This window comes from Ammospiza nelsoni, chromosome 4, assembly GCF_027579445.1.
Source record: "Ammospiza nelsoni isolate bAmmNel1 chromosome 4, bAmmNel1.pri, whole genome shotgun sequence".
In the NCBI taxonomy this organism is placed as follows: Eukaryota; Metazoa; Chordata; class Aves; order Passeriformes; family Passerellidae; genus Ammospiza; species Ammospiza nelsoni.
The window spans coordinates 48,991,704-48,999,825 of NC_080636.1; the positions used below are offsets into that span (position 1 = coordinate 48,991,704).

The window sequence follows — 8,122 nt, forward strand, 5'->3', positions numbered from 1 at the left end:
TTTTTTCCAAGCTGTGCATTCTAGAAAGCACTAAATCACAGGTGTCAATCTTTTTTTTTTGTTTTAATGCACCAAGCTACTTAACACCTAGTGCCTCAGGAGGGAAGCTCTGTTATGGTTTTGCTGTAAGAGACAATAATTCCCTTATTGTTAGTCTGTCTTTCTTAATAGTTCAGTGAGACATTGCACCTCACTTAAGACAAGGAAAGCAGCAGTGGACATGGCAGAGCAAGCAAAGTCAGCACTTTGCTCATCTCATGTGCATTCATTATAAAATCAATATAAATGTAAGTGCTGTGGAACAAGGGTGAAGCAATCTGAGTGTAGTTCTGCATTTCAATTTTAATGACAACCTTTTTGCAGCAGCTATAATATAGGTTCATCCCAAAATAGACACCTAGAATAGCCATTTTTACAGAAATAATTTCACCCAGAGGAAGGAGAGAGTTTAAATTACCTACTATGCAGACCTCACAACAGAGCAAATGCTGACTCTACTATAAAATGCCAGGTAACTTTAGTGAGTATAATGAGCAGGATTTATTTAGGGACAATGAAAGGCAAATATTAACCTTAACAAATGGGATGTCAAAAAGATGGGATTTAACATGGAACTGAAATGGTAAAATGCTGTTTTTCTTTTCTGCTATTCCAGTCCTGAAGGGAAAAGGGATTCATTACTAAGTTTTGAGCTTTTGTCAACTTAGTAGCCTTTGAACTAAAGAGAACTACAGTGCTTAGGTAAGTCCAACACACTAATGGAGTTTGTCCCTTCCACTTGAAAATTTCTAGCCTGTAGTCTACTTGGATGTTCTTTCTCTTCTTGTATTATCAGAGGTCCTGGGAGATTTCTCATTTGTTATTTGATTTATGATAACATAATGAGCAGTCTAATTGACACTGAATAAACTGAGTGATAATGAAATAGCTCTGCTGACTTGATGAAGGCAAAAAATTCACATAAAACATTAAAAACATCAGTACTTTCTCCTGTTGTTGACCTTATCTCTTAAATATCAGAAACCACACTTTCTTAGCTTTATCTGCTAGCAAAAGCATCGTGCTCTGTTATCCTGGAAATCCAGGGCAGTAAAATCCTGTGTCACATAACTTCCTAGAGAAAAGGCCTTTGTAACAAAATGCCAGCAACTGTTTGTGTTCATTTGCAGTCAGTTCAGGTGCCTGCAGAATTTTGATGGAGTCCATTTATTCAAAAAGCAAGGGCTTTTCACAGTTTATGCCAAGGACTTCTGGATAATTAATTGTAATGGATACTGTAAAGCTGAAAGCACTTTATTTGTGCTGTCATGAGCAGTTTGGGATAGGATGAAAATAGTTTTTCCTTTCATGCATGATTTGGGGAGTGAGAGGACAGCTGGCTAGCATGTCAATGAGATGGGCTTCTGCCTTCAGTGGAGCAAGAGGCTTCCCCCCATAAAGCCACTGGTATTTAATTGTGCAGATGCATTACAAAAGTGCTTAATCCAAACACTTACTGGCATAATTGTTAAAATGAGGTCTGGAGTTTGGCTGCAGCCAGTACCAAGACAGGGTTCTTGAGTTGGAATTTAGGCTAGAATTTCCTAAACGGAAGTTCTGTGCTGCAGGAGTGGGCCACAGCCTTTTTTTTCAAGGTTCTATTTTTAAGGCAGAAAACAGAGTATCTGTTGAAATTGGTCGAGGATATTACATCATGTCAAGACTTGGTTTATCCTTCTCTTTTGGTGCTTTAATAATGGGCAGGTTGCTTTTCTTCCCTCCTGTGTCATTACCATGGCATATGTTTCCTGAGCTACTTTCAGCCAGAAATGCCAGAGAGCAACTGATCAGTCATTTCATCATATTTACAGGCAGTCAGGATTTATATTGGTTTTTACCTTCTGTAAAACTTTTGTGATTCTGATGCAGCAAGAGCTTTTTCAAACATGTGCTGCAATAAGAGTTCTCTTGTAATGCAGCACATTGGAAGACAACGCAAATCCACAAACATCCCATGTAAGCAAAGTTCCCTAAGTAGACTTTGTTTGCAAATGCAGGGCTGGAGATGAACAACATGACTGCAAAAATGTTCTTTATACAGGCCATGGTAGCCAAATTTGTATGCTGCATTGACTGCAGAATATCTGAGGAGACTGTATCCCTCTGAAATAAGTAAAATATCAGTCAAGTAGTATAAAATTAGAAATGAAAGTTCCATCTGTCTTAACTGTAATCATTGACAAATTAACTGATGTTTCTTTTTTCTCAGAAGATAATTTTTTTTTACTTTTTTTAAACCTTCCCTTAGACCTGTAAAGTGTTGTGGGAATGCGGATTTTTTAAGCAAGTTGTAGGTAGGTGCACTGCCAAGGCCTGTGTAACCTGAGGCTACAGTCGCAGTAGCAGCACCAGATGCAAGCAGTCAGCCTGAGCCCCAGGCTGAGGGGGGGAACACTGTGAGACCCCAGTCATGGTGTTTTCCAGAAGCTGTTGTGCTGACAGCAGTATGGAAACGTGTCCTCAAAGCAGGGCAGATACCAGCAAGGCAAAGCTGGTCCTGGAGAGGGACAGAGTCCCAGCTTCTACAGCTGCTGGTCACTGCAGAGGCTTTGGTAGTGCACATCATCTTTCTCCAAAGGCCATTTTGGCAGGGGGTTCAAATGGTGACTTGACACCTCCTTTTTCAAAGGAGTCATGCAGCAGAAGATGCCAAAGACCTGCTGCTGCTAGGCAACAAAAGTGCCTTTGGCCTGGCAGTGGGAATTCAACCTCAGAGACGAGCAGTAACATCACTTGGAGGAGGAGTGGAGGAGGAAAGCAGGGAGAACACACTTAACGAGCAGTGTGCTAAACTCAGGTAAGGAGTTAAAATGCCCCACAGGATGGACTGTAAGATGTCTTGCCCTCTGCTAGCCCCGGGGATCCCTTCAGCACTTTGGGAGGAACAGCTCCTTGGCTGGCTCTCCCTGTGGGTTGCACTGGGAATCCAGGGTGGCAGCATTGCCTGGGTTCTGAGTTTAGTGTGTGTCCTCATGGCTTGGGAGAGACCTGCAGGGAGCCATGGCTTCAGGAGGAATGTAGGTGTTGGAATTATGCACAGCTGATAAGTACAACTGGTCTGAGGAACACATACATCTGAGTGTTTAATGTAGTGTTGTGCAGTCTTTGCTTATCTGCTCTGTGCAAAAGGCAGCTCCTCCATGGCATTAAGTATTTTGATGTTCTAGTGCTATTCAAAATAATACTTTAAATGTTGCTGTTAAAATATTTAATCTGGCGCCAAAATAATTCATTTTGTTTTACTGTAGCCACGAAGTAAAATGTAAAACTATACAAGCTATGATAGATTTTTTTTTTTAGGTGTATAGGTGTTTTAGAGGTTAAACCATGATTTTTAAAAGCAGTATTTCACAAGTATTCTGCATTTCTTCAGGAAGAATGTGCATATAATATTGGGGTGATTTAAATTAGAGTTGCTTTCAGGTTGTTAAGTATGGAGTGCACTCAGCAGGCAGTGTCTGTACAATGGAGTGCATGTGCCCAGTGCACACTACTAGTTACAGGGAAAAACAGCAACTGGTTTATCAAGGCACAGCTTTTTACCTTATAGCAGTGGCCTAAGGGTGGCTGGGTGGCATGCCCAGTGGAAAGCCTAAGAGAGACCACACTTTCCAAGAGATTGTTCCCTCTTAACTGCTAGAAGGGAGAAACAATCCCAACTACTAATTGGGCATAATAGTTTCAAGGGTATGTAAATACACCAGACAACATGCAAGCAGCTGCAGTTATGGGCTAATTATATGTTGTTTCCTGTTAAACAGGTGGTTTCTTGAGCCACAGAAGCAGGAAAAACAGCTTGGGAAGGGGTCTTTATTTAGACAAATCTTGTGTCCACATAGCTCTTTCAGAGGACTAATTAATTTGCAGATTTGTGTGTCAGACAGACCAGAGCATTGTAAGGTAATACTGTGATGAGTTTGAGAACAATCTGGTTTTTTTTTGTATTTTATTAAACATAATTCATCATTCCTACACCAGGCACTCCAAAATTCTGTAGCCTTCATTTGCACGTCTTATTGTGTGTGGTCCTTCAAGATTCAAAAAAACTAGAAAGGTATTCAGAGTGCACTGCATCAGCCTTGCAGTGTCAGTTTAAAGAGGAAATTTGTCGCTGTTTGCACTGGTCAGGCTGGTGCTGAAGGAATGGGGCAGGGCTGATGTCTATGTCAGGAGAGGAACAGTTAATCCATGTGGCTGCAGGGAGAGCTTCCTGTGGAGCAAATGGAGCAGCTGCACGTGGGGATGCTGCAGAGCTCTGCAGGATGAGCCCTGGTTCTAACAGAGATGGTTCTAGCAAGATTTTGTGTCTCTGAGGGCATCTGTTGACACTCAGGCCTCTCTGTAATAATGATGCTTGCTTATGGACAAATGTGACATCATTAACACAATTGTTAATGGGTTTTTGTTGTATGTCTTTGAGTTTGTCAGCCTGAAGGAGCCTGATGAGCAGAGTGTCACTGTGTGACCAATGAGCTGTCTGTGGAACAGCTGTAGTCTCCACACCTGCACCTCCACTGGAAATAGTCTGGGAGCTTCTACCTTAATGAAACTTGAAACCACACAGCTAGAAAAGGTTATCCTGTCATTTCTACTGAATTGGCTGCTGGGTTATTATTTTACTCTGCTTTTCTTTAGCTCCTGGACAATTCTGATCTGCCACCACCTCTTCAGCTCTGTTCTGCCCAATTTTGCCTTAATGGAAGATCAAGTTGAAATGGTACTTCTAATTTCTTTTAAGTTCATTCTTGTGGCAAACACTGTCTTCTGAGTAAGTTTTTTGGTGTGACGTTAAAATAATAATTACTAGTCCTTAAATAAAAACCAGTCTTTAAAATAACAATAGTAGACTAATAACAAAGATTATTCCTGCAGTCAAGGAGTCACTTGCCCTTGGGTACTTTATGACAGTGCCAAGATGTAGTGCCTCAAGATTTCCTTTCTGTGCAAGTGTGATTATGGCATTCCATTCATATTGGTTTGTGATAGAATCAACACAGCAGAGCTTGAAACAAACACTGAGAAAATGTGATTTGTGGATGCATTGAAGCAACTGAATAATTTGGTCTGCCCCAAAGCTGAAGTAAGACTAGAAATATTTTTCCAACCAGGGAAATGTTATAAAAAGCTGTCACCAAGTGTACAGTCTAGTTATCTTGTGTTATTGCATCTTGCAAGTGTAATCAAAATGCATCATCACAGATGATAGCCTTTTGCTGATTTTACATGTAAGGAACAACTTGCCCCAGGTCAGTTATGGTCATTATTAAATGTAAGTAACTGGTGCTAATATTTACTTTTTTACCAGCAATAAAGGCCTTTGACTGTAGGATTAAGTGTTCTTTGGACAAGATATTGAAAGCCAGAAATTCTCTCAAGTCGTTTATTAGCACACTGTAAATTTCTAACCATACAGTGCAGATCTTATTTCTGAGGAGTGCAAGTTGTTGAGTGATTTATAGGGCTGACAACACTAAGTTCAGCAAATGCATTAAGTGCTGCAACTTTGTTTTGAGAAAAAGAAAGTGCTTTATGTTATCAAATAGTCATCGAACTTGTAATCATGAACCTATCTCTTGCTGTTAGCTAATCAGACAGGTTGTTCCATGGATAATATTTTCAGGTAGTGTTTTAGTACATTGCCTCTTTTATTGCTTTTCTAACTCAGTAACTTGATGACTCACCAACAGGGTACATAAAAAGTCCCTTAAGAATATGTCAATCTTTGAAGTGAGAACATGTCCCCCTCTTTCACTGTAGAAATCCATTTAGAAATTCAATTTCATTGTTAATGAACAGAATAAAAAGCAAAACTCTTGAATGAGGAAAAGAATTATGGTCAAGGTCAAAATTAGTACTCAAAGCTGTCAGCAGCCCCAAAGACATGAGATTTGCATCAACACTTCTGCTATTGCCAGTTCCCATTGAGTTTCTTTGTAATTCCTGTCCCATGGTATTGCCCTGGCTTTCAGTTGTTGAACTACTCCTGGAAAACTGAATGCATCCAGCAGACAGTCAAATGAAGGACTGAGCCAGGCAAAGTGTGCTAAAGCAATTGGCTTATTTCCTTTCTTACAGAAAAGTGTTGGGACAATCTAATAGAAAATGGGGACCGGGCTGGTGAGCAGTAAGATAAACTACAAACAAAAGGTGCTGTGCTATAAACTATTCCCTTCCTTCTGTTATCTCCCCCATCTTCTTGCTTGTCTCCTCTCCTGTGACAGGGACAAAGATGGAAATGAAAGTCAAGTGCCAGCCTTTGACTGCTTTACTGAATGAAAAGGATTGAGTGCTTGAGGTGAAGGAAGCCAGCAGGAGAATGAAGGGTGTCATAAAAAAAATAACATTGCTTCTGTGTTCATTCTGAAAGCTTTTATTTAATAACACTAAGTTGTTAGTGCAATTGTGTCCATATTATAAACAAGTCATTTTATTGACATTTGATTAGCAAATCAGCTTTATTAGGACTGAGAATAATTGTCCCAGGTTATTTATTTCAGTTTAATAGTACAACAGCACACGTATCTGCAGTGTGTGTTCTCATTATTAAAGGCTCTTTGTACAAATATTTAAATACCTAATAACTGGGGGCTTGACATTTATTAGAGTGTAGGCTTGGAGAGGACTAAATAATGCTTTTTAATGTAACTTGACAGCATTAAAATGCAAGTTTTATTAATTCCATTATTGTACTGCCATAATGCAAAATTATAGAGAGCTGCAACTTGGATTTATAATTTACTTCCACCTTCCAAGTCTTTAATGTATTATGGTTGCATTTGCTCAAATATATGGAAAAAACCAAGGGATCTTGAATCTTACTATGTTTTTTTCCCTTTCCCAATAAAGGGCAAACAGATCTGAGTTCATTTACCTAGTAACACCCAAGTCTCTGTGCTTAGAAATAGAGTTGGTGCTAAATGAGCCTGACAGGTGGATAGTCACGGAGATTGTGCATTCTGGAAAAACTCAGAGCAGAATGCCAGAAACTGAAATTCAGGATAAAATGCTTTGGCATGTTTTCTGCTTTTCTGCTCCCAGACAGGATAGTGGGCTGATGCAGAGTTCCTAAAGAATCTTCCATGCCCACATCAGGAGATGCAGATAAAAGCATGTCAGGGTATTTATGTTGTTTTTTTTTTTTTTCAGTTAAATTGAGAGATGGACTTCTTAGCCTGCTGCTCTGTGGAAGAGCACATATTGACAAATGACACACTTTTAATGCTTTCTGACAATAACAGTGCTTCCTGCCAATTTCTGCTGCCAATAATAATGACTGTCTGTTACAGCAAACAACTAATGGATGTCTCCAAATGGCCTTTTAGCAACTACTGTCAACATGAACTACTCTGCAGCATTTCCACCTTCCCTGGGAATTGCTGGTGTTGCATCTTGAGTGTGTGAAGGTAATGGACAGAAGGACAGCTGGATCTGTGTGAGTCTGGATGGCATTGCCTCTGGTCTAGTTCTGCATCTTGTGATGAACACTTGAGGTTACAGTGACAGATGATCTCTAGGGATGGGGAAAGATGCTTGCCTGTGTGCAACTTCGTCACATAAAGGAGATAAAAACCACACAGGAGTTGTTCTGACCTGTGCAAGGAGCAGGGAATGAGCTTTAGAAGCCACTGGATCACATGAAGGTCATGTTGTTCAGGTTCCTTAGAAAACAACTATAAGCATGCAGCTTCCTAGAAAACACAAGGCAAAAATAAGCTACAGGAGGTGAAGCTGGAAGTGGGGAGTTAAAGTTCCTGATCAATGACAGATTTCCTGTGGGACCAATTAATCCTCAGTTAATTATGTAAACCAGTTGTGTAATTCCTGTAAGAGAATTATTGCTTCTTGGTCATGGCAGTTTTCTGTCATCTGTGCGGTGTGAACCCATCTGGTTCCCAGGCAGCCCTCTTTAGCTTCCAGCTCAAAATGCCAAGACAGTACAAATATTTGAGAAGAAGGAATAAGATCCCTTGGATTTGAAAGAACACAAACATCTCATCCTATTGCTTAGAGAGCTGCTCTCTTGAGGCTCATGTCAGAGGACTACTCTTTAAAGACCTCTATATGTGTAACATATATTTAAAAA

General features: G+C 40.1%; 1 long non-coding RNA gene across 1 annotated transcript; it reads left to right on the top strand.

Moving 5' to 3' along the window:
- Positions 1-717: 717 nt before the first annotated feature.
- Positions 718-7,442, top strand: LOC132072885 (uncharacterized). Its single transcript, XR_009418423.1, has 4 exons — positions 718-741; positions 2,669-2,836; positions 4,675-4,756; positions 7,326-7,442. It is a non-coding gene; the product is annotated as an uncharacterized LOC132072885 (long non-coding RNA).
- The last annotated feature ends 680 nt before the right edge of the window (positions 7,443-8,122 follow it).